We start from the raw sequence: 22,029 nt of genomic DNA on the forward strand, positions 1-22,029 counted from the left end.
TATTTCTTTGACCCAGACGTGATTCGAACACGCAGCCATCTGATCTGGTGTCAGACGCGCTACCATTGCGCCACCGAGCCCCCTGACGGTTTAATTGGTAGAATTTCTATAAACAACGTAAAAAATAACCTTTATTATTTGTTTGACCCGGACGTGATTCGAACACGCAGCCTTCTGATCTGGAGTCAGACGCGCTACCATTGCGCCACCGAGTCCCCTTTACGAAGGTTTAATTGGTAGAATTTCTAAAAACAACTTAAAAACTGACTTTTATTCTTTCTTTGACCCGGACGTGATTCGAACACGCAGCCTTCTGATCTGGAGTCAGACGCGCTACTATTGCGCCACCGAGCCCCGTTTACGAAGGTTTAATTGGTAGAATTCTAAAAACAACTTAAAAACTGACTTTTATTCTTTCTTTGACCCGGACGTGATTCGAACACGCAGCCTTCTGATCTGGTTTCAGAAGCACTACCATTGCGCCACCGAGCCCCCTGAACGAAGGTTAAATTGGTAGAATTTCTATAAACAACGGAAAAACTAAATTTTATTATTTGTTTGACCCGGACGAGATTCGAACACGCAGCCTTCTGATCTGGAGTCAGACGCGCTACCATTGCGCCACCGAGCCCCCTTTACGAAGGTTTAATTGGTAGAATTTTAAAAACCACTTAAAAACTGATTTTTATTATTTCTTTGACCCGGACGTGATTCCAACACGCAGCCTTCTGATCTGGAGTCAGACGCGCTACCATTGCGCCACCGAGTCCCCTTTACGAAGGTTTAATTGGTAGAATTCTAAAAACAACTTAAAAACTGACTTTTATTCTTTCTTTGACCCGGACGTGATTCCAACACGCAGCCTTCTGATCTGGAGTCAGAAGCGCTACTATTGCGCCACCGAGCTCCCGTTACGAAGTTTAATTGGTAGAATTCTATAAACAACATAAAAACTAAGTTTTAATTATTTCTTTGACCCAGACCTGATTCGAACACGCAGCCTTCTGATCTGGTGTCAGACGCACTACCATTGCGCCACCGAGCCCCCTGACGGTTTAATTGGTAGAATTTCTATAAACAACTTAAAAACTAACCTTTATTATTTGTTTGACCCGGACGTGATTCGAACACGCAGCCTTCTGATCTGGAGTCAGACGCGCTACCATTGCGCCACCGAGTCCCCTTTACGAAGGTTTAATTGGTAGAATTTCTATAAACAACGTAAAAACTAAATTTTATTATTTGTTTGACCCGGACGTGATTCGAACACGCAGCCTTCTGATCTGGAGTCAGACGCGCTACCATTGCGCCACCGAGTCCCCTTTACGAAGGTTTAATTGGTAGAATTTCTATAAACAACGTAAAAACTAAATTTTATTATTTGTTTGACCCGGACGTGATTCGAACACGCAGCCTTCTGTTCTGGAGTCAGACGCTCTACCATTGCGCCACCGAGCCCCCATTTCGAAGGTTTCATTGGTAGAATTTTAAAAACAACTTAAAAACTGATTTTTATTATTTCTTTGACCCGGACGTGATTCCAACACAAAGCCTTCTGATCTGGAGTCAGATGCGCTACCATTGCACCACCGAGCCCCCCTTACGAAGGTTTAATTGGTAGAATTTTAAAAACAACTTAAAAACTGATTTTTATTATTTCTTTGACCCGGACGTGATTCAAACACGCAGCCTTCTGATCTGGTTTCAGAAGCGCTACCATTGCGCCACCGAGCCCCCTGAACGAAGGTTAAATTGGTAGAATTTCTATAAACAACGGAAAAACTAAATTTTATGATTTGTTTGACCCGGACGTGATTCGAACACGCAGCCTTCTGATCTGGAGTCAGACGCGCTACCACTGCGCCACCGAGCCCCCTTTACGAAGGTTTAATTGGTAGAATTTTAAAAACAACTTAAAAACTGACTTTTATTCTTTCTTTGACCCGGACGTGATTCCAACACGCAGCCTTCTGATCTGGAGTCAGAAGCGCTACTATTGCGCCACCGAGCTCCCGTTACGAAGTTTAATTGGTAGAATTCTATAAACAACATAAAAACTAAGTTTTAATTATTTCTTTGACACGAACGTGATTCCAACACGCAGCCTTCTGATCTGGAGTCAGACGCGCTACTATTGCGCCACCGAGTCCCCTTTACGAAGGTTTAATTGGTAGAATTCTAAAAACAACTTAAAAACTGACTTTTATTCTTTCTTTGACCCGGACGTGATTCGAACACGCAGCCTTCTGATCTGGTTTCAGAAGCGCTGCCATTGCGCCACCGAGCCTCCTGAACGAAGGTTAAATTGGTAGAATTTCTATAAACAACGGAAAAACTAAATTTTATTATTTGTTTGACCCGGACGTGATTCGAACACGCAGCCTTCTGATCTGGTTTCAGAAGCGCTACCATTGCGCCACCGAGCCCCCTGAACGAAGGTTAAATTGGTAGAATTTCTATAAACAACGGAAAAACTAAATTTTATTATTTGTTTGACCCGGACGTGATTCGAACACGCAGCCTTCTGATCTGGAGTCAGACGCGCTACCACTGCGCCACCGAGCCCCCTTTACGAAGGTTTAATTGGTAGAATTTTAAAAACAACTTAAAAACTGACTTTTATTCTTTCTTTGACCCGGACGTGATTCCAACACGCAGCCTTCTGATCTGGAGTCAGAAGCGCTACTATTGCGCCACCGAGCTCCCGTTACGAAGTTTAATTGGTAGAATTCTATAAACAACATAAAAACTATGTTTTAATTATTTCTTTGACACGAACGTGATTCCAACACGCAGCCTTCTGATCTGGAGTCAGACGCGCTACTATTGCGCCACCGAGTCCCCTTTACGAAGGTTTAATTGGTAGAATTCTAAAAACAACTTAAAAACTGACTTTTATTCTTTCTTTGACCCGGACGTGATTCGAACACGCAGCCTTCTGATCTGGTTTCAGAAGCGCTGCCATTGCGCCACCGAGCCTCCTGAACGAAGGTTAAATTGGTAGAATTTCTATAAACAACGGAAAAACTAAATTTTATTATTTGTTTGACCCGGACGTGATTCGAACACGCAGCCTTCTGTTCTGGAGTCAGACGCGCTACCATTGCGCCACCGAGCCCCCATTACGAAGGTTTTATTGGTAGAATTTTAAAAACAACTTAAAAACTGATTTTCATTATTTCTTTGACCCGGAGGTGATTCCAACACAAAGCCTTCTGATCTGGAGTCAGACGCGCTACCATTGCGCCGCCGAGCCCCCCTTACGAAGGTTTAATTAGTAGAATTTTAAAAACAAATTAAAAGCTGATTTTTATTATTTCTTGGACCCGGACGTGATATTAACACGCAGCCTTCTGATCTGGAGTCAGACGCGCTACTATTGCGCCACCGAGCCCCCTTTACGAAGTTTAATTGGTAGAATTCTATAAACAACTTAAAAACTAAGTTTTAATTATTTCTTTGACCCAGACGTGATTCGAACACGCAGCCTTCTGATCTGGTGTCAGACGCGCTACCATTGCGCCACCGAGCCCCCTGACGGTTTAATTCGTAGAATTTCTATACACAACGTAAAAACTAACCTTTATTATTTGTTTGACCCGGACGTGATTCGAACACGCAGCCTTCTGTTCTGGAGTCAGACGCGCTACCATTGCGCCACCGAGCCCCTTTACGAAGTTTAATTGGTAGAATTTTAAAAACAACTTAAAAACTGATTTTTATTATTTCTTTGACCCGGACGTGATTCGAACACGCAGCCTTCTGTTCTGGAGTCAGACGCGCTACCATTGCGCCACCGAGCCCCTTTACGAAGTTTAATTGGTAGAATTTTAAAAACAACTTAAAAACTGATTTTTATTATTTCTTTGACCCAGACGTGTTTCGAACACGCAGCCATCTGATCTGGTGTCAGACGCGCTACCATTGCGCCACCGAGCCCCCTGACGGTTTAATTGGTAGAATTTCTATAAACAACGTAAAAAATAACCTTTATTATTTGTTTGACCCGGACGTGATTCGAACACGCAGCCTTCTGATCTGGAGTCAGACGCGCTACCATTGCGCCACCGAGTCCCCTTTACGAAGGTTTAATTGGTAGAATTTCTATAAACAACGTAAAAACTAAATTTTATTATTTGTTTGACCCGGACGTGATTCGAACACGCAGCCGTCCGTTCTGGAGTCAGACGCGCTACCATTAAGCCACCGAGCCCCCATTACGAAGGTTTTATTGGTAGAATTTTAAAAACAACTTAAAAACTAAGTTTTAATTATTTCTTTGACCCAGACGTGATTCGAACACGCAGCCTTCTGATCTGGTGTCAGACGCGCTACCATTGCGCCACCGAGCCCCCTGACGGTTTAATTGGTAGAATTTCTATACACAACGTAAAAACTAACCTTTATTATTTGTTTGACCCGGACGTGATTCGAACACGCAGCCTTCTGTTCTGGAGTCAGACGCGCTACCATTGCGCCACCGAGTCCCCTTTTCGAAGCTTTAATTGGTAGAATTTCTATAAACAACGTAAAAACTAAATTTTATTATTTGTTTGACCCGGACGTGATTCGAACACGCAGCCTTCTGTTCTGGAGTCAGACGCGCTACCATTGCGCCACCGAGCCCCCATTACGAAGGTTTTATTGGTAGAATTTTAAAAACAACTTAAAAACTGATTTTTATTATTTCTTTGACCCGGACGTGATTCCAACACAAAGCCTACTGATCTGGAGTCAGACGCGCTACCATTGCGCCGCCGAGCCCCCCTTACGAAGGTTTAACTGGTAGAATTCTATAAACAACTTAAAAACTAAGTTTTAATTATTTCTTTGACCCAGACGTGATTCGAACACGCAGCCTTCTGATCTGGTGTCAGACGCGCTACCATTGCGCCACCGAGCCCCCTGACGGTTTAATTGGTAGAATTTCTATACACAACGTAAAAACTAACCTTTATTATTTGTTTGACCCGGACGTGATTCGAACACGCAGCCGTCCGTTCTGGAGTCAGACGCGCTACCATTAAGCCACCGAGCCCCCATTACGAAGGTTTTATTGGTAGAATTTTAAAAACAACTTAAAAACTAAGTTTTAATTATTTCTTTGACCCAGACGTGATTCGAACACGCAGCCTTCTGATCTTGTGTCAGACGCGCTACCATTGCGCCACCGAGCCCCCTGACGGTTTAATTGGTAGAATTTCTATACACAACGTAAAAACTAACCTTTATTATTTGTTTGACCCGGACGTGATTCGAACACGCAGCCTTCTGTTCTGGAGTCAGACGCGCTACCATTGCGCCACCGAGTCCCCTTTTCGAAGCTTTAATTGGTAGAATTTCTATAAACAACGTAAAAACTAAATTTTATTATTTGTTTGACCCGGACGTGATTCGAACACGCAGCCTTCTGTTCTGGAGTCAGACGCGCTACCATTGCGCCACCGAGCCCCCATTACGAAGGTTTTATTGGTAGAATTTTAAAAACAACTTAAAAACTGATTTTTATTATTTCTTTGACCCGGACGTGATTCCAACACAAAGCCTACTGATCTGGAGTCAGACGCGCTACCATTGCGCCACCGAGTCCCCTTTTCGAAGCTTTAATTGGTAGAATTTCTATAAACAACGTAAAAAATAAATTTTATTATTTGTTTGACCCGGACGTGATTCGAACACGCAGCCTTCTGTTCTGGAGTCAGACGCGCTACCATTGCGCCACCGAGCCCCCATTACGAAGGTTTTATTGGTAGAATTTTAAAAACAACTTAAAAACTGATTTTTATTATTTCTTTGACCCGGACGTGATTCCAACACAAAGCCTACTGATCTGGAGTCAGACGCGCTACCATTGCGCCGCCGAGTCCCCTTTTCGAAGCTTTAATTGGTAGAATTTCTATAAACAACGTAAAAAATAAATTTTATTATTTGTTTGACCCGGACGTGATTCGAACACGCAGCCTTCTGTTCTGGAGTCAGACGCGCTACCATTGCGCCACCGAGCCCCCATTACGAAGGTTTTATTGGTAGAATTTTAAAAACAACTTAAAAACTGATTTTTATTATTTCTTTGACCCGGACGTGATTCCAACACAAAGCCTACTGATCTGGAGTCAGACGCGCTACCATTGCGCCGCCGAGCCCCCCTTACGAAGGTTTAACTGGTAGAATTCTATAAACAACTTAAAAACTAAGTTTTAATTATTTCTTTGACCCAGACGTGATTCGAACACGCAGCCTTCTGATCTGGTGTCAGACGCGCTACCATTGCGCCACCGAGCCCCCTGACGGTTTAATTGGTAGAATTTCTATACACAACGTAAAAACTAACCTTTATTATTTGTTTGACCCGGACGTGATTCGAACACGCAGCCTTCTGTTCTGGAGTCAGACGCGCTACCATTGCGCCACCGAGCCCCCATTTCGAAGGTTTTATTGGTAGAATTTTAAAAACTACTTAAAAACTGATTTTTATTATTTCTTTGACCCGGACGTGATTCGAACACGCAGCCTTCTGATCTGGTGTCAGACGCGCTACCATTGCGCCACCGAGCCCCCTGACGGTTTAATTGGTAGAATTTCTATACACAACGTAAAAACTAACCTTTATTATTTGTTTGACCCGGACGTGATTCGAACACGCAGCCTTCTGTTCTGGAGTCAGACGCGCTACCATTGCGCCACCGAGCCCCCATTACGAAGGTTTTATTGGTAGAATTTTAAAAACAACTTTAAAACTGATTTTTATTATTTCTTTGACCCGGACGTGATTCCAACACGCAGCCTTCTGATCTGGAGTCAGACGCGCTACTATTGCGCCACCGAGCCCCCTTTACGAAGTTTAATTGGTAGAATTCTATAAACAACTTAAAAACTAAGTTTTAATTATTTCTATGACCCAGACGTGATTCGAACACGCAGCCTTCTGATCTGGTGTCAGACGCGCTACCATTGCGCCACCGAGCCCCCTGACGGTTTAATTGGTAGAATTTCTATAAACAACGTAAAAACTAACCTTTATTATTTGTTTGACCCGGACGTGATTCGAACACGCAGCCTTCTGATCTGGAGTCAGACGCGCTACCATTGCGCCACCGAGTCCCCTTTACGAAGGTTTAATTGGTAGAATTTCTATAAACAACGTAAAAACTAAATTTTATTATTTGTTTGACCCGGACGTGATTCGAACACGCAGCCTTCTGTTCTGGAGTCAGACGCGCTACCATTGCGCCACCGAGCCCCCATTACGAAGGTTTTATTGGTAGAATTTTAAAAACAACTTAAAAACTGATTTTTATTATTTCTTTGACCCGGACGTGATTCCAACGCAAAGCCTACTGATCTGGAGTCAGACGCGCTACCATTTCGCCGCCGAGCCCCCTTACGAAGGTTTAATTGGTAGAATTCTATAAACAACTTAAAAACTAAGTTTTAATTATTTCATTGACCCAGACGTGATTCGAACACGCAGCCTTCTGATCTGGTGTCAGACGCGCTACCATTGCGCCACCGAGCCCCCTGACGGTTTAATTGGTAGAATTTCTATACACAACGTAAAAACTAACCTTTATTATTTGTTTGACCCGGACGTGTTTCGAACACGCAGCCTTCTGTTCTAGAGTCAGACGCGCTACCATTGCGCCACCGAGCCCCAATTACGAAGGTTTTATTGGTAGAATTTTAAAAACAACTTAAAAACTGATCTTTATTATTTCTTTGACCCGGACGTGATTCCAACACGCAGCCTTCTGATCTGGAGTCAGACGCGCTACTATTGCGCCACCGAGCCCCCTTTACGAAGTTTAATTGGTAGAATTCTATAAACAACTTAAAAACTAAGTTTTAATTATTTCTATGACCCAGACGTGATTCGAACACGCAGCCTTCTGATCTGGTGTCAGACGCGCTACCATTGCGCCACCGAGCCCCCTGACGGTTTAATTGGTAGAATTTCTATAAACAACGTAAAAACTAACCTTTATTATTTGTTTGACCCGGACGTGATTCGAACACGCAGCCTTCTGATCTGGAGTCAGACGCGCTACCATTGCGCCACCGAGTCCCCTTTACGAAGGTTTAATTGGTTTATAAACAACGTAAAAACTAAATTTTATTATTTGTTTGACCCGGACGTGATTCGAACACGCAGCCTTCTGTTCTGGAGTCAGACGCGCTACCATTGCGCCACCGAGCCCCCATTACGAAGGTTTTATTGGTAGAATTTTAAAAACAACTTAAAAACTGATTTTTATTATTTCTTTGACCCGGACGTGATTCCAACGCAAAGCCTACTGATCTGGAGTCAGACGCGCTACCATTGCGCCGCCGAGCCCCCCTTACGAAGGTTTAATTGGTAGAATTCTATAAACAACTTAAAAACTAAGTTTTAATTATTTCATTGACCCAGACGTGATTCGAACACGCATCCTTCTGATCTGGTGTCAGACGCGCTACCATTGCGCCACCGAGCCCCCTGACGGTTTAATTGGTAGAATTTCTATACACAACGTAAAAACTAACCTTTATTATTTGTTTGACCCGGACGTGATTCGAACACGCAGCCTTCTGTTCTAGAGTCAGACGCGCTACCATTGCGCCACCGAGCCCCAATTACGAAGGTTTTATTGGTAGAATTTTAAAAACAACTTAAAAACTGATCTTTATTATTTCTTTGACCCGGACGTGATTCCAACACGCAGCCTTCTGATCTGGAGTCAGACGCGCTACTATTGCGCCACCGAGCCCCCTTTACGAAGTTTAATTGGTAGAATTCTATAAACAACTTAAAAACTAAGTTTTAATTATTTCTTTGACCCAGACGTGATTCGAAGACGCAGCCTTCTGATCTGGTGTCAGACGCGCTACCATTGCACCACCGAGCCCCCTGACGGTTTAATTGGTAGAATTTCTATAAACAACGTAAAAACTAACCTTTATTATTTGTTTGACCCGGACGTGATTCGAACACGCAGCCTTCTGATCTGGAGTCAGACGCGCTACCATTGCGCCACCGAGTCCCCTATACGAAGGTTTAATTGGTAGAATTTCTATAAACAACGTAAAAACTAAATTTTATTATTTGTTTGACCCGGACGTGATTCGAACACGCAGCCTTCTGTTCTGGAGTCAGACGCGCTACCATTGCGCCACCGAGCCCCCATTAGGAAGGTTTTATTGGGTAGAAGTTTAAAAACAACTTAAAAACTAAGTTTTAATTATTTCTTTGACCCAGACGTGATTCGAACACGCAGCCTTCTGATCTGGTGTCAGACGCGCTACCATTGCGCCACCGAGCCCCCTGACGGTTTAATTGGTAGAATTTCTATACACAACTTAAAACTAACCTTTATTATTTGTTTGACCCGGACGTGATTCGAACACGCAGCCTTCTATTCTGGAGTCAGACGCGCTACTATTGCGCCACCGAGCCCCCTTTACGAAGTTTAATTGGTAGAATTCTATAAACAACTTAAAAACTAAGTTTTAATTATTTCTTTGACCCAGACGTGATTCGAAGACGCAGCCTTCTGATCTGGTGTCAGACGCGCTACCATTGCGCCACCGAGCCCCCTGACGGTTTAATTGGTAGAATTTCTATAAACAACGTAAAAACTAACCTTTATTATTTGTTTGACCCGGACGTGATTCGAACACGCAGCCTTCTGATCTGGAGTCAGACGCGCTACCATTGCGCCACCGAGTCCCCTATACGAAGGTTTAATTGGTAGAATTTCTATAAACAACGTAAAAACTAAATTTTATTATTTGTTTGACCCGGACGTGATTCGAACACGCAGCCTTCTGTTCTGGAGTCAGACGCGCTACCATTGCGCCACCGAGCCCCCATTAGGAAGGTTTTATTGGGTAGAAGTTTAAAAACAACTTAAAAACTAAGTTTTAATTATTTCTTTGACCCAGACGTGATTCGAACACGCAGCCTTCTGATCTGGTGTCAGACGCGCTACCATTGCGCCACCGAGCCCCCTGACGGTTTAATTGGTAGAATTTCTATACACAACTTAAAACTAACCTTTATTATTTGTTTGACCCGGACGTGATTCGAACACGCAGCCTTCTATTCTGGAGTCAGACGCGCTACCATTGCGCCACCGAGCCCCCATTACGAAGGTTTTATTGGTAGAATTTTAAAAACTGATTTTTATTATTTCTTTGACCCGGACGTGATTCCAACACGCAGCCTTCTGATCTGGAGTCAGACGCGCTACTATTGCGCCACCGAGCCCCCTTTACGAAGTTTAATTGGTAGAATTCTATAAACAACTTAAAAACTAAGTTTTAACTATTTCTTTGACCCAGACGTGATTCGAACACGCAGCCTTCTGATCTGGTGTCAGACGCGCTACCATTGCGCCACCGAGCCCCCTGACGGTTTAATTGGTAGAATTTCTATAAACAACGTAAAAACTAACCTTTATTATTTGTTTGACCCGGACGTGATTCGAACACGCAGCCTTCTGATCTGGAGTGAGACGGGCTACCATTGCGCCACCGAGTCCCCTTTACGAAGGTTTAATTGGTAGAATTTCTATAAACAACGTAAAAACTAAATTTTATTATTTGTTTGACCCGGACGTGATTCGAACACGCAGCCTTCTGATCTGGTGTCCGACGCGCTACCATTGCGCCACCGAGCCCCCTGACGGTTTAATTGGTAGAATTTCTATAAACAATGTAAAAACTAACCTTTATTATTTGTTTGACCCGGACATGATTCGAAAACGCAGCCTTCTGATCTGGAGTCAGACGCGCTACAATTGAGCCACCGAGTCCCCTTTACGAAGGTTTAATTGGTAGAATTTCTATAAACAACGTAAAAACTAAATTTTATTATTTGTTTGACCCGGACGTGATTCGAACACGCAGCCTTCTTTTCTGGAGTCAGACGCGCTACCATTGCGCCACCGAGCCCCCATTAGGAAGGTTTTATTGGGTAGAATTTTAAAAACAACTTAAAAACTAAGTTTTAATTATTTCTTTGACCCAGACGTGATTCGAACACGCAGCCTTCTGATCTGGTGTCAGACGCGCTACCATTGCGCCACCGAGCCCCCTGACGGTTTAATTGGTAGAATTTCTATACACAACTTAAAACTAACCTTTATTATTTGTTTGACCCGGACGTGATTCGAACACGCAGCCTTCTATTCTGGAGTCAGACGCGCTACCATTGCGCCACCGAGCCCCCATTACGAAGGTTTTATTGGTAGAATTTTAAAAACTGATTTTTATTATTTCTTTGACCCGGACGTGATTCCAACACGCAGCCTTCTGATCTGGAGTCAGACGCGCTACTATTGCGCCAACGAGCCCCCTTTACGAAGTTTAATTGGTAGAATTCTATAAACAACTTAAAAACTAAGTTTTAACTATTTCTTTGACCCAGACGTGATTCGAACACGCAGCCTTCTGATCTGGTGTCAGACGCGCTACCATTGCGCCACCGAGCCCCCTGACGGTTTAATTGGTAGAATTTCTATAAACAACGTAAAAACTAACCTTTATTATTTGTTTGACCCGGACGTGATTCGAACACGCAGCCTTCTGATCTGGAGTGAGACGGGCTACCATTGCGCCACCGAGTCCCCTTTACGAAGGTTTAATTGGTAGAATTTCTATAAACAACGTAAAAACTAAATTTTATTATTTGTTTGACCCGGACGTGATTCGAACACGCAGCCTTCTGATCTGGAGTCAGACGCGCTACTATTGCGCCACCGAGCCCCCTTTACGAAGTTTAATTGGTAGAATTCTATAAACAACTTAAAAACTGATTTTTATTATTTCTTTGACCCGGACGTGATTCCAACACGCAGCCTTCTGATCTGGAGTCAGACGCGCTACTATTGCGCCACCGAGCCCCCTTTACGAAGTTTAATTGGTAGAATTCTATAAACAACTTAAAAACTAAGTTTTAATTATTTCTTTGACCCAGACGTGATTCGAACACGCAGCCTTCTGATCTGGTGTCCGACGCGCTACCATTGCGCCACCGAGCCCCCTGACGGTTTAATTGGTAGAATTTCTATAAACAATGTAAAAACTAACCTTTATTATTTGTTTGACCCGGACATGATTCGAAAACGCAGCCTTCTGATCTGGAGTCAGACGCGCTACAATTGAGCCACCGAGTCCCCTTTACGAAGGTTTAATTGGTAGAATTTCTATAAACAACGTAAAAACTAACCTTTATTATTTGTTCGACCCGGACGTGATTCGAACACGCAGCCTTCTGTTCTGGAGTCAGACGCGCTACCATTGCGCCACCGAGCCCCCATTACGAAGGTTTAATTGGTAGAATTTTAAAAACAACTTAAAAACTGATTTTTATTATTTCTTTGACCCGGACGTGATTCCAACGCAAAGCCTACTGATCTGGAGTCAGACGCGCTACCATTTCGCCGCCGAGCCCCCTTACGAAGGTTTAATTGGTAGAATTCTATAAACAACTTAAAAACTAAGTTTTAATTATTTCATTGACCCAGACGTGATTCGAACACGCAGCCTTCTGATCTGGTGTCAGACGCGCTACCATTGCGCCACCGAGCCCCCTGACGGTTTAATTGGTAGAATTTCTATACACAACGTAAAAACTAACCTTTATTATTTGTTTGACCCGGACGTGTTTCGAACACGCAGCCTTCTGTTCTAGAGTCAGACGCGCTACCATTGCGCCACCGAGCCCCAATTACGAAGGTTTTATTGGTAGAATTTTAAAAACAACTTAAAAACTGATCTTTATTATTTCTTTGACCCGGACGTGATTCCAACACGCAGCCTTCTGATCTGGAGTCAGACGCGCTACTATTGCGCCACCGAGCCCCCTTTACGAAGTTTAATTGGTAGAATTCTATAAACAACTTAAAAACTAAGTTTTAATTATTTCTATGACCCAGACGTGATTCGAACACGCAGCCTTCTGATCTGGTGTCAGACGCGCTACCATTGCGCCACCGAGCCCCCTGACGGTTTAATTGGTAGAATTTCTATAAACAACGTAAAAACTAACCTTTATTATTTGTTTGACCCGGACGTGATTCGAACACGCAGCCTTCTGATCTGGAGTCAGACGCGCTACCATTGCGCCACCGAGTCCCCTTTACGAAGGTTTAATTGGTTTATAAACAACGTAAAAACTAAATTTTATTATTTGTTTGACCCGGACGTGATTCGAACACGCAGCCTTCTGTTCTGGAGTCAGACGCGCTACCATTGCGCCACCGAGCCCCCATTACGAAGGTTTTATTGGTAGAATTTTAAAAACAACTTAAAAACTGATTTTTATTATTTCTTTGACCCGGACGTGATTCCAACGCAAAGCCTACTGATCTGGAGTCAGACGCGCTACCATTGCGCCGCCGAGCCCCCCTTACGAAGGTTTAATTGGTAGAATTCTATAAACAACTTAAAAACTAAGTTTTAATTATTTCATTGACCCAGACGTGATTCGAACACGCATCCTTCTGATCTGGTGTCAGACGCGCTACCATTGCGCCACCGAGCCCCCTGACGGTTTAATTGGTAGAATTTCTATACACAACGTAAAAACTAACCTTTATTATTTGTTTGACCCGGACGTGATTCGAACACGCAGCCTTCTGTTCTAGAGTCAGACGCGCTACCATTGCGCCACCGAGCCCCAATTACGAAGGTTTTATTGGTAGAATTTTAAAAACAACTTAAAAACTGATCTTTATTATTTCTTTGACCCGGACGTGATTCCAACACGCAGCCTTCTGATCTGGAGTCAGACGCGCTACTATTGCGCCACCGAGCCCCCTTTACGAAGTTTAATTGGTAGAATTCTATAAACAACTTAAAAACTAAGTTTTAATTATTTCTTTGACCCAGACGTGATTCGAAGACGCAGCCTTCTGATCTGGTGTCAGACGCGCTACCATTGCACCACCGAGCCCCCTGACGGTTTAATTGGTAGAATTTCTATAAACAACGTAAAAACTAACCTTTATTATTTGTTTGACCCGGACGTGATTCGAACACGCAGCCTTCTGATCTGGAGTCAGACGCGCTACCATTGCGCCACCGAGTCCCCTATACGAAGGTTTAATTGGTAGAATTTCTAAAAACAACGTAAAAACTAAATTTTATTATTTGTTTGACCCGGACGTGATTCGAACACGCAGCCTTCTGTTCTGGAGTCAGACGCGCTACCATTGCGCCACCGAGCCCCCATTAGGAAGGTTTTATTGGGTAGAAGTTTAAAAACAACTTAAAAACTAAGTTTTAATTATTTCTTTGACCCAGACGTGATTCGAACACGCAGCCTTCTGATCTGGTGTCAGACGCGCTACCATTGCGCCACCGAGCCCCCTGACGGTTTAATTGGTAGAATTTCTATACACAACTTAAAACTAACCTTTATTATTTGTTTGACCCGGACGTGATTCGAACACGCAGCCTTCTATTCTGGAGTCAGACGCGCTACTATTGCGCCACCGAGCCCCCTTTACGAAGTTTAATTGGTAGAATTCTATAAACAACTTAAAAACTAAGTTTTAATTATTTCTTTGACCCAGACGTGATTCGAAGACGCAGCCTTCTGATCTGGTGTCAGACGCGCTACCATTGCGCCACCGAGCCCCCTGACGGTTTAATTGGTAGAATTTCTATAAACAACGTAAAAACTAACCTTTATTATTTGTTTGACCCGGACGTGATTCGAACACGCAGCCTTCTGATCTGGAGTCAGACGCGCTACCATTGCGCCACCGAGTCCCCTTTACGAAGGTTTAATTGGTTTATAAACAACGTAAAAACTAAATTTTATTATTTGTTTGACCCGGACGTGATTCGAACACGCAGCCTTCTGTTCTGGAGTCAGACGCGCTACCATTGCGCCACCGAGCCCCCATTACGAAGGTTTTATTGGTAGAATTTTAAAAACAACTTAAAAACTGATTTTTATTATTTCTTTGACCCGGACGTGATTCCAACGCAAAGCCTACTGATCTGGAGTCAGACGCGCTACCATTGCGCCGCCGAGCCCCCCTTACGAAGGTTTAATTGGTAGAATTCTATAAACAACTTAAAAACTAAGTTTTAATTATTTCATTGACCCAGACGTGATTCGAACACGCATCCTTCTGATCTGGTGTCAGACGCGCTACCATTGCGCCACCGAGCCCCCTGACGGTTTAATTGGTAGAATTTCTATACACAACGTAAAAACTAACCTTTATTATTTGTTTGACCCGGACGTGATTCGAACACGCAGCCTTCTGTTCTAGAGTCAGACGCGCTACCATTGCGCCACCGAGCCCCAATTACGAAGGTTTTATTGGTAGAATTTTAAAAACAACTTAAAAACTGATCTTTATTATTTCTTTGACCCGGACGTGATTCCAACACGCAGCCTTCTGATCTGGAGTGAGACGGGCTACCATTGCGCCACCGAGTCCCCTTTACGAAGGTTTAATTGGTAGAATTTCTATAAACAACGTAAAAACTAAATTTTATTATTTGTTTGACCCGGACGTGATTCGAACACGCAGCCTTCTGATCTGGAGTCAGACGCGCTACTATTGCGCCACCGAGCCCCCTTTACGAAGTTTAATTGGTAGAATTCTATAAACAACTTAAAAACTGATTTTTATTATTTCTTTGACCCGGACGTGATTCCAACACGCAGCCTTCTGATCTGGAGTCAGACGCGCTACTATTGCGCCACCGAGCCCCCTTTACGAAGTTTAATTGGTTTATAAACAACGTAAAAACTAAATTTTATTATTTGTTTGACCCGGACGTGATTCGAACACGCAGCCTTCTGTTCTGGAGTCAGACGCGCTACCATTGCGCCACCGAGCCCCCATTACGAAGGTTTTATTGGTAGAATTTTAAAAACAACTTAAAAACTGATTTTTATTATTTCTTTGACCCGGACGTGATTCCAACGCAAAGCCTACTGATCTGGAGTCAGACGCGCTACCATTGCGCCGCCGAGCCCCCCTTACGAAGGTTTAATTGGTAGAATTCTATAAACAACTTAAAAACTAAGTTTTAATTATTTCATTGACCCAGACGTGATTCGAACACGCATCCTTCTGATCTGGTGTCAGACGCGCTACCATTGCGCCACCGAGCCCCCTGACGGTTTAATTGGTAGAATTTCTATACACAACGTAAAAACTAACCTTTATTATTTGTTTGACCCGGACGTGATTCGAACACGCAGCCTTCTGTTCTAGAGTCAGACGCGCTACCATTGCGCCACCGAGCCCCAATTACGAAGGTTTTATTGGTAGAATTTTAAAAACAACTTAAAAACTGATCTTTATTATTTCTTTGACCCGGACGTGATTCCAACACGCAGCCTTCTGATCTGGAGTCAGACGCGCTACTATTGCGCCACCGAGCCCCCTTTACGAAGTTTAATTGGTAGAATTCTATAAACAACTTAAAAACTAAGTTTTAATTATTTCTTTGACCCAGACGTGATTCGAAGACGCAGCCTTCTGATCTGGTGTCAGACGCGCTACCATTGCACCACCGAGCCCCCTGACGGTTTAATTGGTAGAATTTCTATAAACAACGTAAAAACTAACCTTTATTATTTGTTTGACCCGGACGTGATTCGAACACGCAGCCTTCTGATCTGGAGTCAGACGCGCTACCATTGCGCCACCGAGTCCCCTATACGAAGGTTTAATTGGTAGAATTTCTATAAACAACGTAAAAACTAAATTTTATTATTTGTTTGACCCGGACGTGATTCGAACACGCAGCCTTCTGTTCTGGAGTCAGACGCGCTACCATTGCGCCACCGAGCCCCCTGACGGTTTAATTGGTAGAATTTCTATACACAACTTAAAACTAACCTTTATTATTTGTTTGACCCGGACGTGATTCGAACACGCAGCCTTCTATTCTGGAGTCAGACGCGCTACTATTGCGCCACCGAGCCCCCTTTACGAAGTTTAATTGGTAGAATTCTATAAACAACTTAAAAACTAAGTTTTAATTATTTCTTTGACCCAGACGTGATTCGAAGACGCAGCCTTCTGATCTGGTGTCAGACGCGCTACCATTGCGCCACCGAGCCCCCTGACGGTTTAATTGGTAGAATTTCTATAAACAACGTAAAAACTAACCTTTATTATTTGTTTGACCCGGACGTGATTCGAACACGCAGCCTTCTGATCTGGAGTCAGACGCGCTACCATTGCGCCACCGAGTCCCCTTTACGAAGGTTTAATTGGTTTATAAACAACGTAAAAACTAAATTTTATTATTTGTTTGACCCGGACGTGATTCGAACACGCAGCCTTCTGTTCTGGAGTCAGACGCGCTACCATTGCGCCACCGAGTCCCCTTTACGAAGGTTTAATTGGTTTATAAACAACGTAAAAACTAACCTTTATTATTTGTTTGACCCGGACGTGATTCGAACACGCAGCCTTCTGATCTGGAGTCAGACGCGCTACTATTGCGCCACCGAGCCCCCTTTACGAAGTTTAATTGGTAGAATTCTATAAACAACTTAAAAACTAAGTTTTAATTATTTCTTTGACCCAGACGTGATTCGAAGACGCAGCCTTCTGATCTGGTGTCAGACGCGCTACCATTGCACCACCGAGCCCCCTGACGGTTTAATTGGTAGAATTTCTATAAACAACGTAAAAACTAACCTTTATTATTTGTTTGACCCGGACGTGATTCGAACACGCAGCCTTCTGATCTGGAGTCAGACGCGCTACCATTGCGCCACCGAGTCCCCTATACGAAGGTTTAATTGGTAGAATTTCTATAAACAACGTAAAAACTAAATTTTATTATTTGTTTGACCCGGACGTGATTCGAACACGCAGCCTTCTGTTCTGGAGTCAGACGCGCTACCATTGCGCCACCGAGCCCCCTGACGGTTTAATTGGTAGAATTTCTATACACAACTTAAAACTAACCTTTATTATTTGTTTGACCCGGACGTGATTCGAACACGCAGCCTTCTATTCTGGAGTCAGACGCGCTACTATTGCGCCACCGAGCCCCCTTTACGAAGTTTAATTGGTAGAATTCTATAAACAACTTAAAAACTAAGTTTTAATTATTTCTTTGACCCAGACGTGATTCGAAGACGCAGCCTTCTGATCTGGTGTCAGACGCGCTACCATTGCGCCACCGAGCCCCCTGACGGTTTAATTGGTAGAATTTCTATAAACAACGTAAAAACTAACCTTTATTATTTGTTTGACCCGGACGTGATTCGAACACGCAGCCTTCTGATCTGGAGTCAGACGCGCTACCATTGCGCCACCGAGTCCCCTATACGAAGGTTTAATTGGTAGAATTTCTATAAACAACGTAAAAACTAAATTTTATTATTTGTTTGACCCGGACGTGATTCGAACACGCAGCCTTCTGTTCTGGAGTCAGACGCGCTACCATTGCGCCACCGAGCCCCCTGACGGTTTAATTGGTAGAATTTCTATACACAACTTAAAACTAACCTTTATTATTTGTTTGACCCGGACGTGATTCGAACACGCAGCCTTCTATTCTGGAGTCAGACGCGCTACTATTGCGCCACCGAGCCCCCTTTACGAAGTTTAATTGGTAGAATTCTATAAACAACTTAAAAACTAAGTTTTAATTATTTCTTTGACCCAGACGTGATTCGAAGACGCAGCCTTCTGATCTGGTGTCAGACGCGCTACCATTGCGCCACCGAGCCCCCTGACGGTTTAATTGGTAGAATTTCTATAAACAACGTAAAAACTAACCTTTATTATTTGTTTGACCCGGACGTGATTCGAACACGCAGCCTTCTGATCTGGAGTCAGACGCGCTACCATTGCGCCACCGAGTCCCCTTTACGAAGGTTTAATTGGTTTATAAACAACGTAAAAACTAAATTTTATTATTTGTTTGACCCGGACGTGATTCGAACACGCAGCCTTCTGTTCTGGAGTCAGACGCGCTACCATTGCGCCACCGAGCCCCCATTACGAAGGTTTTATTGGTAGAATTTTAAAAACAACTTAAAAACTGATTTTTATTATTTCTTTGACCCGGACGTGATTCCAACGCAAAGCCTACTGATCTGGAGTCAGACGCGCTACCATTGCGCCGCCGAGCCCCCCTTACGAAGGTTTAATTGGTAGAATTCTATAAACAACTTAAAAACTAAGTTTTAATTATTTCATTGACCCAGACGTGATTCGAACACGCATCCTTCTGATCTGGTGTCAGACGCGCTACCATTGCGCCACCGAGCCCCCTGACGGTTTAATTGGTAGAATTTCTATACACAACGTAAAAACTAACCTTTATTATTTGTTTGACCCGGACGTGATTCGAACACGCAGCCTTCTGTTCTAGAGTCAGACGCGCTACCATTGCGCCACCGAGCCCCAATTACGAAGGTTTTATTGGTAGAATTTTAAAAAAAAACTTAAAAACTGATCTTTATTATTTGTTTGACCCGGACGTGATTCGAACACGCAGCCTTCTGATCTGGAGTCAGACGCGCTACTATTGCGCCACCGAGCCCCCTTTACGAAGTTTAATTGGTAGAATTCTATAAACAACTTAAAAACTGATTTTTATTATTTCTTTGACCCGGACGTGATTCCAACACGCAGCCTTCTGATCTGGAGTCAGACGCGCTACTATTGCGCCACCGAGCCCCCTTTACGAAGTTTAATTGGTAGAATTCTATAAACAACTTAAAAACTAAGTTTTAATTATTTCTTTGACCCAGACGTGATTCGAACACGCAGCCTTCTGATCTGGTGTCCGACGCGCTACCATTGCGCCACCGAGCCCCCTGACGGTTTAATTGGTAGAATTTCTATAAACAATGTAAAAACTAACCTTTATTATTTGTTTGACCCGGACATGATTCGAAAACGCAGCCTTCTGATCTGGAGTCAGACGCGCTACAATTGAGCCACCGAGTCCCCTTTACGAAGGTTTAATTGGTAGAATTTCTATAAACAACGTAAAAACTAACCTTTATTATTTGTTCGACCCGGACGTGATTCGAACACGCAGCCTTCTGTTCTGGAGTCAGACGCGCTACCATTGCGCCACCGAGCCCCCATTACGAAGGTTTAATTGGTAGAATTTTAAAAACAACTTAAAAACTGATTTTTATTATTTCTTTGACCCGGACGTGATTCCAACGCAAAGCCTACTGATCTGGAGTCAGACGCGCTACCATTTCGCCGCCGAGCCCCCTTACGAAGGTTTAATTGGTAGAATTCTATAAACAACTTAAAAACTAAGTTTTAATTATTTCATTGACCCAGACGTGATTCGAACACGCAGCCTTCTGATCTGGTGTCAGACGCGCTACCATTGCGCCACCGAGCCCCCTGACGGTTTAATTGGTAGAATTTCTATACACAACGTAAAAACTAACCTTTATTATTTGTTTGACCCGGACGTGTTTCGAACACGCAGCCTTCTGTTCTAGAGTCAGACGCGCTACCATTGCGCCACCGAGCCCCAATTACGAAGGTTTTATTGGTAGAATTTTAAAAACAACTTAAAAACTGATCTTTATTATTTCTTTGACCCGGACGTGATTCCAACACGCAGCCTTCTGATCTGGAGTCAGACGCGCTACTATTGCGCCACCGAGCCCCCTTTACGAAGTTTAATTGGTAGAATTCTATAAACAACTTAAAAACTAAGTTTTAATTATTTCTATGACCCAGACGTGATTCGAACACGCAGCCTTCTGATCTGGTGTCAGACGCGCTACCATTGCGCCACCGAGCCCCCTGACGGTTTAATTGGTAGAATTTCTATAAACAACGTAAAAACTAACCTTTATTATTTGTTTGACCCGGACGTGATTCGAACACGCAGCCTTCTGATCTGGAGTCAGACGCGCTACCATTGCGCCACCGAGTCCCCTTTACGAAGGTTTAATTGGTTTATAAACAACGTAAAAACTAAATTTTATTATTTGTTTGACCCGGACGTGATTCGAACACGCAGCCTTCTGTTCTGGAGTCAGACGCGCTACCATTGCGCCACCGAGCCCCCATTACGAAGGTTTTATTGGTAGAATTTTAAAAACAACTTAAAAACTGATTTTTATTATTTCTTTGACCCGGACGTGATTCCAACGCAAAGCCTACTGATCTGGAGTCAGACGCGCTACCATTGCGCCGCCGAGCCCCCCTTACGAAGGTTTAATTGGTAGAATTCTATAAACAACTTAAAAACTAAGTTTTAATTATTTCATTGACCCAGACGTGATTCGAACACGCATCCTTCTGATCTGGTGTCAGACGCGCTACCATTGCGCCACCGAGCCCCCTGACGGTTTAATTGGTAGAATTTCTATACACAACGTAAAAACTAACCTTTATTATTTGTTTGACCCGGACGTGATTCGAACACGCAGCCTTCTGTTCTAGAGTCAGACGCGCTACCATTGCGCCACCGAGCCCCAATTACGAAGGTTTTATTGGTAGAATTTTAAAAACAACTTAAAAACTGATCTTTATTATTTCTTTGACCCGGACGTGATTCCAACACGCAGCCTTCTGATCTGGAGTCAGACGCGCTACTATTGCGCCACCGAGCCCCCTTTACGAAGTTTAATTGGTAGAATTCTATAAACAACTTAAAAACTAAGTTTTAATTATTTCTTTGACCCAGACGTGATTCGAAGACGCAGCCTTCTGATCTGGTGTCAGACGCGCTACCATTGCACCACCGAGCCCCCTGACGGTTTAATTGGTAGAATTTCTATAAACAACGTAAAAACTAACCTTTATTATTTGTTTGACCCGGACGTGATTCGAACACGCAGCCTTCTGATCTGGAGTCAGACGCGCTACCATTGCGCCACCGAGTCCCCTATACGAAGGTTTAATTGGTAGAATTTCTATAAACAACGTAAAAACTAAATTTTATTATTTGTTTGACCCGGACGTGATTCGAACACGCAGCCTTCTGTTCTGGAGTCAGACGCGCTACCATTGCGCCACCGAGCCCCCATTAGGAAGGTTTTATTGGGTAGAAGTTTAAAAACAA

At 43.3% G+C, this 22,029-nt stretch overlaps 81 non-coding genes across 81 annotated transcripts; all 81 read right to left on the minus strand.

The window, feature by feature from the left end:
• Window positions 1-8: 8 nt before the first annotated feature.
• On the minus strand, window positions 9-80 carry TRNAW-CCA (transfer RNA tryptophan (anticodon CCA)). The gene has a single exon. It is a non-coding gene; the product is annotated as a tRNA-Trp (tRNA).
• Window positions 81-143: 63 nt separating this feature from the next.
• Window positions 144-215, minus strand: TRNAW-CCA (transfer RNA tryptophan (anticodon CCA)). The gene has a single exon. It is a non-coding gene; the product is annotated as a tRNA-Trp (tRNA).
• A 67-nt stretch (window positions 216-282) lies between these two features.
• On the minus strand, window positions 283-354 carry TRNAW-CCA (transfer RNA tryptophan (anticodon CCA)). Its single transcript has one exon. It is a non-coding gene; the product is annotated as a tRNA-Trp (tRNA).
• A 205-nt stretch (window positions 355-559) lies between these two features.
• Window positions 560-631, minus strand: TRNAW-CCA (transfer RNA tryptophan (anticodon CCA)). The gene has a single exon. It is a non-coding gene; the product is annotated as a tRNA-Trp (tRNA).
• A 66-nt stretch (window positions 632-697) lies between these two features.
• TRNAW-CCA (transfer RNA tryptophan (anticodon CCA)) lies at window positions 698-769 on the minus strand. The gene has a single exon. It is a non-coding gene; the product is annotated as a tRNA-Trp (tRNA).
• A 339-nt stretch (window positions 770-1,108) lies between these two features.
• On the minus strand, window positions 1,109-1,180 carry TRNAW-CCA (transfer RNA tryptophan (anticodon CCA)). Its single transcript has one exon. It is a non-coding gene; the product is annotated as a tRNA-Trp (tRNA).
• A 67-nt stretch (window positions 1,181-1,247) lies between these two features.
• Window positions 1,248-1,319, minus strand: TRNAW-CCA (transfer RNA tryptophan (anticodon CCA)). Its single transcript has one exon. It is a non-coding gene; the product is annotated as a tRNA-Trp (tRNA).
• Window positions 1,320-1,801: 482 nt separating this feature from the next.
• TRNAW-CCA (transfer RNA tryptophan (anticodon CCA)) lies at window positions 1,802-1,873 on the minus strand. The gene has a single exon. It is a non-coding gene; the product is annotated as a tRNA-Trp (tRNA).
• Window positions 1,874-2,493: 620 nt separating this feature from the next.
• TRNAW-CCA (transfer RNA tryptophan (anticodon CCA)) lies at window positions 2,494-2,565 on the minus strand. Its single transcript has one exon. It is a non-coding gene; the product is annotated as a tRNA-Trp (tRNA).
• Window positions 2,566-3,046: 481 nt separating this feature from the next.
• Window positions 3,047-3,118, minus strand: TRNAW-CCA (transfer RNA tryptophan (anticodon CCA)). The gene has a single exon. It is a non-coding gene; the product is annotated as a tRNA-Trp (tRNA).
• A 342-nt stretch (window positions 3,119-3,460) lies between these two features.
• TRNAW-CCA (transfer RNA tryptophan (anticodon CCA)) lies at window positions 3,461-3,532 on the minus strand. Its single transcript has one exon. It is a non-coding gene; the product is annotated as a tRNA-Trp (tRNA).
• A 63-nt stretch (window positions 3,533-3,595) lies between these two features.
• On the minus strand, window positions 3,596-3,667 carry TRNAW-CCA (transfer RNA tryptophan (anticodon CCA)). The gene has a single exon. It is a non-coding gene; the product is annotated as a tRNA-Trp (tRNA).
• A 64-nt stretch (window positions 3,668-3,731) lies between these two features.
• Window positions 3,732-3,803, minus strand: TRNAW-CCA (transfer RNA tryptophan (anticodon CCA)). Its single transcript has one exon. It is a non-coding gene; the product is annotated as a tRNA-Trp (tRNA).
• A 199-nt stretch (window positions 3,804-4,002) lies between these two features.
• TRNAW-CCA (transfer RNA tryptophan (anticodon CCA)) lies at window positions 4,003-4,074 on the minus strand. The gene has a single exon. It is a non-coding gene; the product is annotated as a tRNA-Trp (tRNA).
• Window positions 4,075-4,280: 206 nt separating this feature from the next.
• TRNAW-CCA (transfer RNA tryptophan (anticodon CCA)) lies at window positions 4,281-4,352 on the minus strand. Its single transcript has one exon. It is a non-coding gene; the product is annotated as a tRNA-Trp (tRNA).
• A 63-nt stretch (window positions 4,353-4,415) lies between these two features.
• Window positions 4,416-4,487, minus strand: TRNAW-CCA (transfer RNA tryptophan (anticodon CCA)). The gene has a single exon. It is a non-coding gene; the product is annotated as a tRNA-Trp (tRNA).
• A 67-nt stretch (window positions 4,488-4,554) lies between these two features.
• On the minus strand, window positions 4,555-4,626 carry TRNAW-CCA (transfer RNA tryptophan (anticodon CCA)). The gene has a single exon. It is a non-coding gene; the product is annotated as a tRNA-Trp (tRNA).
• A 205-nt stretch (window positions 4,627-4,831) lies between these two features.
• On the minus strand, window positions 4,832-4,903 carry TRNAW-CCA (transfer RNA tryptophan (anticodon CCA)). The gene has a single exon. It is a non-coding gene; the product is annotated as a tRNA-Trp (tRNA).
• A 202-nt stretch (window positions 4,904-5,105) lies between these two features.
• TRNAL-CAA (transfer RNA leucine (anticodon CAA)) lies at window positions 5,106-5,177 on the minus strand. Its single transcript has one exon. It is a non-coding gene; the product is annotated as a tRNA-Leu (tRNA).
• Window positions 5,178-5,240: 63 nt separating this feature from the next.
• TRNAW-CCA (transfer RNA tryptophan (anticodon CCA)) lies at window positions 5,241-5,312 on the minus strand. The gene has a single exon. It is a non-coding gene; the product is annotated as a tRNA-Trp (tRNA).
• Window positions 5,313-5,379: 67 nt separating this feature from the next.
• On the minus strand, window positions 5,380-5,451 carry TRNAW-CCA (transfer RNA tryptophan (anticodon CCA)). The gene has a single exon. It is a non-coding gene; the product is annotated as a tRNA-Trp (tRNA).
• Window positions 5,452-5,656: 205 nt separating this feature from the next.
• Window positions 5,657-5,728, minus strand: TRNAW-CCA (transfer RNA tryptophan (anticodon CCA)). The gene has a single exon. It is a non-coding gene; the product is annotated as a tRNA-Trp (tRNA).
• A 205-nt stretch (window positions 5,729-5,933) lies between these two features.
• TRNAW-CCA (transfer RNA tryptophan (anticodon CCA)) lies at window positions 5,934-6,005 on the minus strand. The gene has a single exon. It is a non-coding gene; the product is annotated as a tRNA-Trp (tRNA).
• A 205-nt stretch (window positions 6,006-6,210) lies between these two features.
• Window positions 6,211-6,282, minus strand: TRNAW-CCA (transfer RNA tryptophan (anticodon CCA)). The gene has a single exon. It is a non-coding gene; the product is annotated as a tRNA-Trp (tRNA).
• Window positions 6,283-6,345: 63 nt separating this feature from the next.
• Window positions 6,346-6,417, minus strand: TRNAW-CCA (transfer RNA tryptophan (anticodon CCA)). Its single transcript has one exon. It is a non-coding gene; the product is annotated as a tRNA-Trp (tRNA).
• Window positions 6,418-6,483: 66 nt separating this feature from the next.
• Window positions 6,484-6,555, minus strand: TRNAW-CCA (transfer RNA tryptophan (anticodon CCA)). Its single transcript has one exon. It is a non-coding gene; the product is annotated as a tRNA-Trp (tRNA).
• A 63-nt stretch (window positions 6,556-6,618) lies between these two features.
• Window positions 6,619-6,690, minus strand: TRNAW-CCA (transfer RNA tryptophan (anticodon CCA)). Its single transcript has one exon. It is a non-coding gene; the product is annotated as a tRNA-Trp (tRNA).
• Window positions 6,691-6,894: 204 nt separating this feature from the next.
• On the minus strand, window positions 6,895-6,966 carry TRNAW-CCA (transfer RNA tryptophan (anticodon CCA)). The gene has a single exon. It is a non-coding gene; the product is annotated as a tRNA-Trp (tRNA).
• Window positions 6,967-7,029: 63 nt separating this feature from the next.
• TRNAW-CCA (transfer RNA tryptophan (anticodon CCA)) lies at window positions 7,030-7,101 on the minus strand. The gene has a single exon. It is a non-coding gene; the product is annotated as a tRNA-Trp (tRNA).
• Window positions 7,102-7,168: 67 nt separating this feature from the next.
• Window positions 7,169-7,240, minus strand: TRNAW-CCA (transfer RNA tryptophan (anticodon CCA)). The gene has a single exon. It is a non-coding gene; the product is annotated as a tRNA-Trp (tRNA).
• Window positions 7,241-7,444: 204 nt separating this feature from the next.
• Window positions 7,445-7,516, minus strand: TRNAW-CCA (transfer RNA tryptophan (anticodon CCA)). Its single transcript has one exon. It is a non-coding gene; the product is annotated as a tRNA-Trp (tRNA).
• A 339-nt stretch (window positions 7,517-7,855) lies between these two features.
• On the minus strand, window positions 7,856-7,927 carry TRNAW-CCA (transfer RNA tryptophan (anticodon CCA)). The gene has a single exon. It is a non-coding gene; the product is annotated as a tRNA-Trp (tRNA).
• Window positions 7,928-7,990: 63 nt separating this feature from the next.
• Window positions 7,991-8,062, minus strand: TRNAW-CCA (transfer RNA tryptophan (anticodon CCA)). The gene has a single exon. It is a non-coding gene; the product is annotated as a tRNA-Trp (tRNA).
• Window positions 8,063-8,122: 60 nt separating this feature from the next.
• TRNAW-CCA (transfer RNA tryptophan (anticodon CCA)) lies at window positions 8,123-8,194 on the minus strand. Its single transcript has one exon. It is a non-coding gene; the product is annotated as a tRNA-Trp (tRNA).
• Window positions 8,195-8,399: 205 nt separating this feature from the next.
• TRNAW-CCA (transfer RNA tryptophan (anticodon CCA)) lies at window positions 8,400-8,471 on the minus strand. Its single transcript has one exon. It is a non-coding gene; the product is annotated as a tRNA-Trp (tRNA).
• Window positions 8,472-8,945: 474 nt separating this feature from the next.
• On the minus strand, window positions 8,946-9,017 carry TRNAW-CCA (transfer RNA tryptophan (anticodon CCA)). Its single transcript has one exon. It is a non-coding gene; the product is annotated as a tRNA-Trp (tRNA).
• Window positions 9,018-9,084: 67 nt separating this feature from the next.
• TRNAW-CCA (transfer RNA tryptophan (anticodon CCA)) lies at window positions 9,085-9,156 on the minus strand. Its single transcript has one exon. It is a non-coding gene; the product is annotated as a tRNA-Trp (tRNA).
• A 68-nt stretch (window positions 9,157-9,224) lies between these two features.
• Window positions 9,225-9,296, minus strand: TRNAW-CCA (transfer RNA tryptophan (anticodon CCA)). Its single transcript has one exon. It is a non-coding gene; the product is annotated as a tRNA-Trp (tRNA).
• Window positions 9,297-9,631: 335 nt separating this feature from the next.
• On the minus strand, window positions 9,632-9,703 carry TRNAW-CCA (transfer RNA tryptophan (anticodon CCA)). Its single transcript has one exon. It is a non-coding gene; the product is annotated as a tRNA-Trp (tRNA).
• Window positions 9,704-9,770: 67 nt separating this feature from the next.
• On the minus strand, window positions 9,771-9,842 carry TRNAW-CCA (transfer RNA tryptophan (anticodon CCA)). The gene has a single exon. It is a non-coding gene; the product is annotated as a tRNA-Trp (tRNA).
• Window positions 9,843-9,910: 68 nt separating this feature from the next.
• TRNAW-CCA (transfer RNA tryptophan (anticodon CCA)) lies at window positions 9,911-9,982 on the minus strand. The gene has a single exon. It is a non-coding gene; the product is annotated as a tRNA-Trp (tRNA).
• Window positions 9,983-10,309: 327 nt separating this feature from the next.
• On the minus strand, window positions 10,310-10,381 carry TRNAW-CCA (transfer RNA tryptophan (anticodon CCA)). The gene has a single exon. It is a non-coding gene; the product is annotated as a tRNA-Trp (tRNA).
• A 616-nt stretch (window positions 10,382-10,997) lies between these two features.
• TRNAW-CCA (transfer RNA tryptophan (anticodon CCA)) lies at window positions 10,998-11,069 on the minus strand. Its single transcript has one exon. It is a non-coding gene; the product is annotated as a tRNA-Trp (tRNA).
• A 327-nt stretch (window positions 11,070-11,396) lies between these two features.
• Window positions 11,397-11,468, minus strand: TRNAW-CCA (transfer RNA tryptophan (anticodon CCA)). Its single transcript has one exon. It is a non-coding gene; the product is annotated as a tRNA-Trp (tRNA).
• A 202-nt stretch (window positions 11,469-11,670) lies between these two features.
• TRNAW-CCA (transfer RNA tryptophan (anticodon CCA)) lies at window positions 11,671-11,742 on the minus strand. The gene has a single exon. It is a non-coding gene; the product is annotated as a tRNA-Trp (tRNA).
• Window positions 11,743-12,219: 477 nt separating this feature from the next.
• Window positions 12,220-12,291, minus strand: TRNAW-CCA (transfer RNA tryptophan (anticodon CCA)). Its single transcript has one exon. It is a non-coding gene; the product is annotated as a tRNA-Trp (tRNA).
• A 204-nt stretch (window positions 12,292-12,495) lies between these two features.
• Window positions 12,496-12,567, minus strand: TRNAW-CCA (transfer RNA tryptophan (anticodon CCA)). Its single transcript has one exon. It is a non-coding gene; the product is annotated as a tRNA-Trp (tRNA).
• A 339-nt stretch (window positions 12,568-12,906) lies between these two features.
• TRNAW-CCA (transfer RNA tryptophan (anticodon CCA)) lies at window positions 12,907-12,978 on the minus strand. Its single transcript has one exon. It is a non-coding gene; the product is annotated as a tRNA-Trp (tRNA).
• Window positions 12,979-13,041: 63 nt separating this feature from the next.
• On the minus strand, window positions 13,042-13,113 carry TRNAW-CCA (transfer RNA tryptophan (anticodon CCA)). The gene has a single exon. It is a non-coding gene; the product is annotated as a tRNA-Trp (tRNA).
• A 60-nt stretch (window positions 13,114-13,173) lies between these two features.
• On the minus strand, window positions 13,174-13,245 carry TRNAW-CCA (transfer RNA tryptophan (anticodon CCA)). The gene has a single exon. It is a non-coding gene; the product is annotated as a tRNA-Trp (tRNA).
• Window positions 13,246-13,450: 205 nt separating this feature from the next.
• Window positions 13,451-13,522, minus strand: TRNAW-CCA (transfer RNA tryptophan (anticodon CCA)). Its single transcript has one exon. It is a non-coding gene; the product is annotated as a tRNA-Trp (tRNA).
• Window positions 13,523-13,996: 474 nt separating this feature from the next.
• Window positions 13,997-14,068, minus strand: TRNAW-CCA (transfer RNA tryptophan (anticodon CCA)). Its single transcript has one exon. It is a non-coding gene; the product is annotated as a tRNA-Trp (tRNA).
• A 67-nt stretch (window positions 14,069-14,135) lies between these two features.
• On the minus strand, window positions 14,136-14,207 carry TRNAW-CCA (transfer RNA tryptophan (anticodon CCA)). Its single transcript has one exon. It is a non-coding gene; the product is annotated as a tRNA-Trp (tRNA).
• A 68-nt stretch (window positions 14,208-14,275) lies between these two features.
• On the minus strand, window positions 14,276-14,347 carry TRNAW-CCA (transfer RNA tryptophan (anticodon CCA)). Its single transcript has one exon. It is a non-coding gene; the product is annotated as a tRNA-Trp (tRNA).
• A 335-nt stretch (window positions 14,348-14,682) lies between these two features.
• Window positions 14,683-14,754, minus strand: TRNAW-CCA (transfer RNA tryptophan (anticodon CCA)). The gene has a single exon. It is a non-coding gene; the product is annotated as a tRNA-Trp (tRNA).
• A 60-nt stretch (window positions 14,755-14,814) lies between these two features.
• Window positions 14,815-14,886, minus strand: TRNAW-CCA (transfer RNA tryptophan (anticodon CCA)). The gene has a single exon. It is a non-coding gene; the product is annotated as a tRNA-Trp (tRNA).
• Window positions 14,887-15,091: 205 nt separating this feature from the next.
• On the minus strand, window positions 15,092-15,163 carry TRNAW-CCA (transfer RNA tryptophan (anticodon CCA)). Its single transcript has one exon. It is a non-coding gene; the product is annotated as a tRNA-Trp (tRNA).
• A 340-nt stretch (window positions 15,164-15,503) lies between these two features.
• On the minus strand, window positions 15,504-15,575 carry TRNAW-CCA (transfer RNA tryptophan (anticodon CCA)). The gene has a single exon. It is a non-coding gene; the product is annotated as a tRNA-Trp (tRNA).
• Window positions 15,576-15,771: 196 nt separating this feature from the next.
• TRNAW-CCA (transfer RNA tryptophan (anticodon CCA)) lies at window positions 15,772-15,843 on the minus strand. The gene has a single exon. It is a non-coding gene; the product is annotated as a tRNA-Trp (tRNA).
• Window positions 15,844-16,048: 205 nt separating this feature from the next.
• TRNAW-CCA (transfer RNA tryptophan (anticodon CCA)) lies at window positions 16,049-16,120 on the minus strand. The gene has a single exon. It is a non-coding gene; the product is annotated as a tRNA-Trp (tRNA).
• A 474-nt stretch (window positions 16,121-16,594) lies between these two features.
• TRNAW-CCA (transfer RNA tryptophan (anticodon CCA)) lies at window positions 16,595-16,666 on the minus strand. The gene has a single exon. It is a non-coding gene; the product is annotated as a tRNA-Trp (tRNA).
• Window positions 16,667-16,733: 67 nt separating this feature from the next.
• TRNAW-CCA (transfer RNA tryptophan (anticodon CCA)) lies at window positions 16,734-16,805 on the minus strand. The gene has a single exon. It is a non-coding gene; the product is annotated as a tRNA-Trp (tRNA).
• A 335-nt stretch (window positions 16,806-17,140) lies between these two features.
• On the minus strand, window positions 17,141-17,212 carry TRNAW-CCA (transfer RNA tryptophan (anticodon CCA)). The gene has a single exon. It is a non-coding gene; the product is annotated as a tRNA-Trp (tRNA).
• A 60-nt stretch (window positions 17,213-17,272) lies between these two features.
• On the minus strand, window positions 17,273-17,344 carry TRNAW-CCA (transfer RNA tryptophan (anticodon CCA)). Its single transcript has one exon. It is a non-coding gene; the product is annotated as a tRNA-Trp (tRNA).
• Window positions 17,345-17,404: 60 nt separating this feature from the next.
• TRNAW-CCA (transfer RNA tryptophan (anticodon CCA)) lies at window positions 17,405-17,476 on the minus strand. The gene has a single exon. It is a non-coding gene; the product is annotated as a tRNA-Trp (tRNA).
• Window positions 17,477-17,677: 201 nt separating this feature from the next.
• On the minus strand, window positions 17,678-17,749 carry TRNAW-CCA (transfer RNA tryptophan (anticodon CCA)). Its single transcript has one exon. It is a non-coding gene; the product is annotated as a tRNA-Trp (tRNA).
• A 67-nt stretch (window positions 17,750-17,816) lies between these two features.
• TRNAW-CCA (transfer RNA tryptophan (anticodon CCA)) lies at window positions 17,817-17,888 on the minus strand. Its single transcript has one exon. It is a non-coding gene; the product is annotated as a tRNA-Trp (tRNA).
• Window positions 17,889-18,223: 335 nt separating this feature from the next.
• On the minus strand, window positions 18,224-18,295 carry TRNAW-CCA (transfer RNA tryptophan (anticodon CCA)). The gene has a single exon. It is a non-coding gene; the product is annotated as a tRNA-Trp (tRNA).
• Window positions 18,296-18,362: 67 nt separating this feature from the next.
• TRNAW-CCA (transfer RNA tryptophan (anticodon CCA)) lies at window positions 18,363-18,434 on the minus strand. The gene has a single exon. It is a non-coding gene; the product is annotated as a tRNA-Trp (tRNA).
• Window positions 18,435-18,769: 335 nt separating this feature from the next.
• On the minus strand, window positions 18,770-18,841 carry TRNAW-CCA (transfer RNA tryptophan (anticodon CCA)). The gene has a single exon. It is a non-coding gene; the product is annotated as a tRNA-Trp (tRNA).
• A 60-nt stretch (window positions 18,842-18,901) lies between these two features.
• On the minus strand, window positions 18,902-18,973 carry TRNAW-CCA (transfer RNA tryptophan (anticodon CCA)). The gene has a single exon. It is a non-coding gene; the product is annotated as a tRNA-Trp (tRNA).
• Window positions 18,974-19,178: 205 nt separating this feature from the next.
• TRNAW-CCA (transfer RNA tryptophan (anticodon CCA)) lies at window positions 19,179-19,250 on the minus strand. The gene has a single exon. It is a non-coding gene; the product is annotated as a tRNA-Trp (tRNA).
• A 202-nt stretch (window positions 19,251-19,452) lies between these two features.
• On the minus strand, window positions 19,453-19,524 carry TRNAW-CCA (transfer RNA tryptophan (anticodon CCA)). Its single transcript has one exon. It is a non-coding gene; the product is annotated as a tRNA-Trp (tRNA).
• A 477-nt stretch (window positions 19,525-20,001) lies between these two features.
• TRNAW-CCA (transfer RNA tryptophan (anticodon CCA)) lies at window positions 20,002-20,073 on the minus strand. The gene has a single exon. It is a non-coding gene; the product is annotated as a tRNA-Trp (tRNA).
• Window positions 20,074-20,277: 204 nt separating this feature from the next.
• TRNAW-CCA (transfer RNA tryptophan (anticodon CCA)) lies at window positions 20,278-20,349 on the minus strand. Its single transcript has one exon. It is a non-coding gene; the product is annotated as a tRNA-Trp (tRNA).
• Window positions 20,350-20,688: 339 nt separating this feature from the next.
• TRNAW-CCA (transfer RNA tryptophan (anticodon CCA)) lies at window positions 20,689-20,760 on the minus strand. Its single transcript has one exon. It is a non-coding gene; the product is annotated as a tRNA-Trp (tRNA).
• Window positions 20,761-20,823: 63 nt separating this feature from the next.
• On the minus strand, window positions 20,824-20,895 carry TRNAW-CCA (transfer RNA tryptophan (anticodon CCA)). Its single transcript has one exon. It is a non-coding gene; the product is annotated as a tRNA-Trp (tRNA).
• A 60-nt stretch (window positions 20,896-20,955) lies between these two features.
• On the minus strand, window positions 20,956-21,027 carry TRNAW-CCA (transfer RNA tryptophan (anticodon CCA)). The gene has a single exon. It is a non-coding gene; the product is annotated as a tRNA-Trp (tRNA).
• Window positions 21,028-21,232: 205 nt separating this feature from the next.
• TRNAW-CCA (transfer RNA tryptophan (anticodon CCA)) lies at window positions 21,233-21,304 on the minus strand. Its single transcript has one exon. It is a non-coding gene; the product is annotated as a tRNA-Trp (tRNA).
• A 474-nt stretch (window positions 21,305-21,778) lies between these two features.
• Window positions 21,779-21,850, minus strand: TRNAW-CCA (transfer RNA tryptophan (anticodon CCA)). The gene has a single exon. It is a non-coding gene; the product is annotated as a tRNA-Trp (tRNA).
• A 67-nt stretch (window positions 21,851-21,917) lies between these two features.
• On the minus strand, window positions 21,918-21,989 carry TRNAW-CCA (transfer RNA tryptophan (anticodon CCA)). The gene has a single exon. It is a non-coding gene; the product is annotated as a tRNA-Trp (tRNA).
• Between the last annotated feature and the right edge of the window lie 40 nt (window positions 21,990-22,029).

This window comes from Phalangium opilio, unplaced genomic scaffold (assembly GCF_054372755.1).
Source record: "Phalangium opilio isolate 3A_F unplaced genomic scaffold, DU_Popi_V2 ptg000031l_1, whole genome shotgun sequence".
Lineage (NCBI taxonomy): Eukaryota > Metazoa > Arthropoda > Arachnida > Opiliones > Phalangiidae > Phalangium > Phalangium opilio.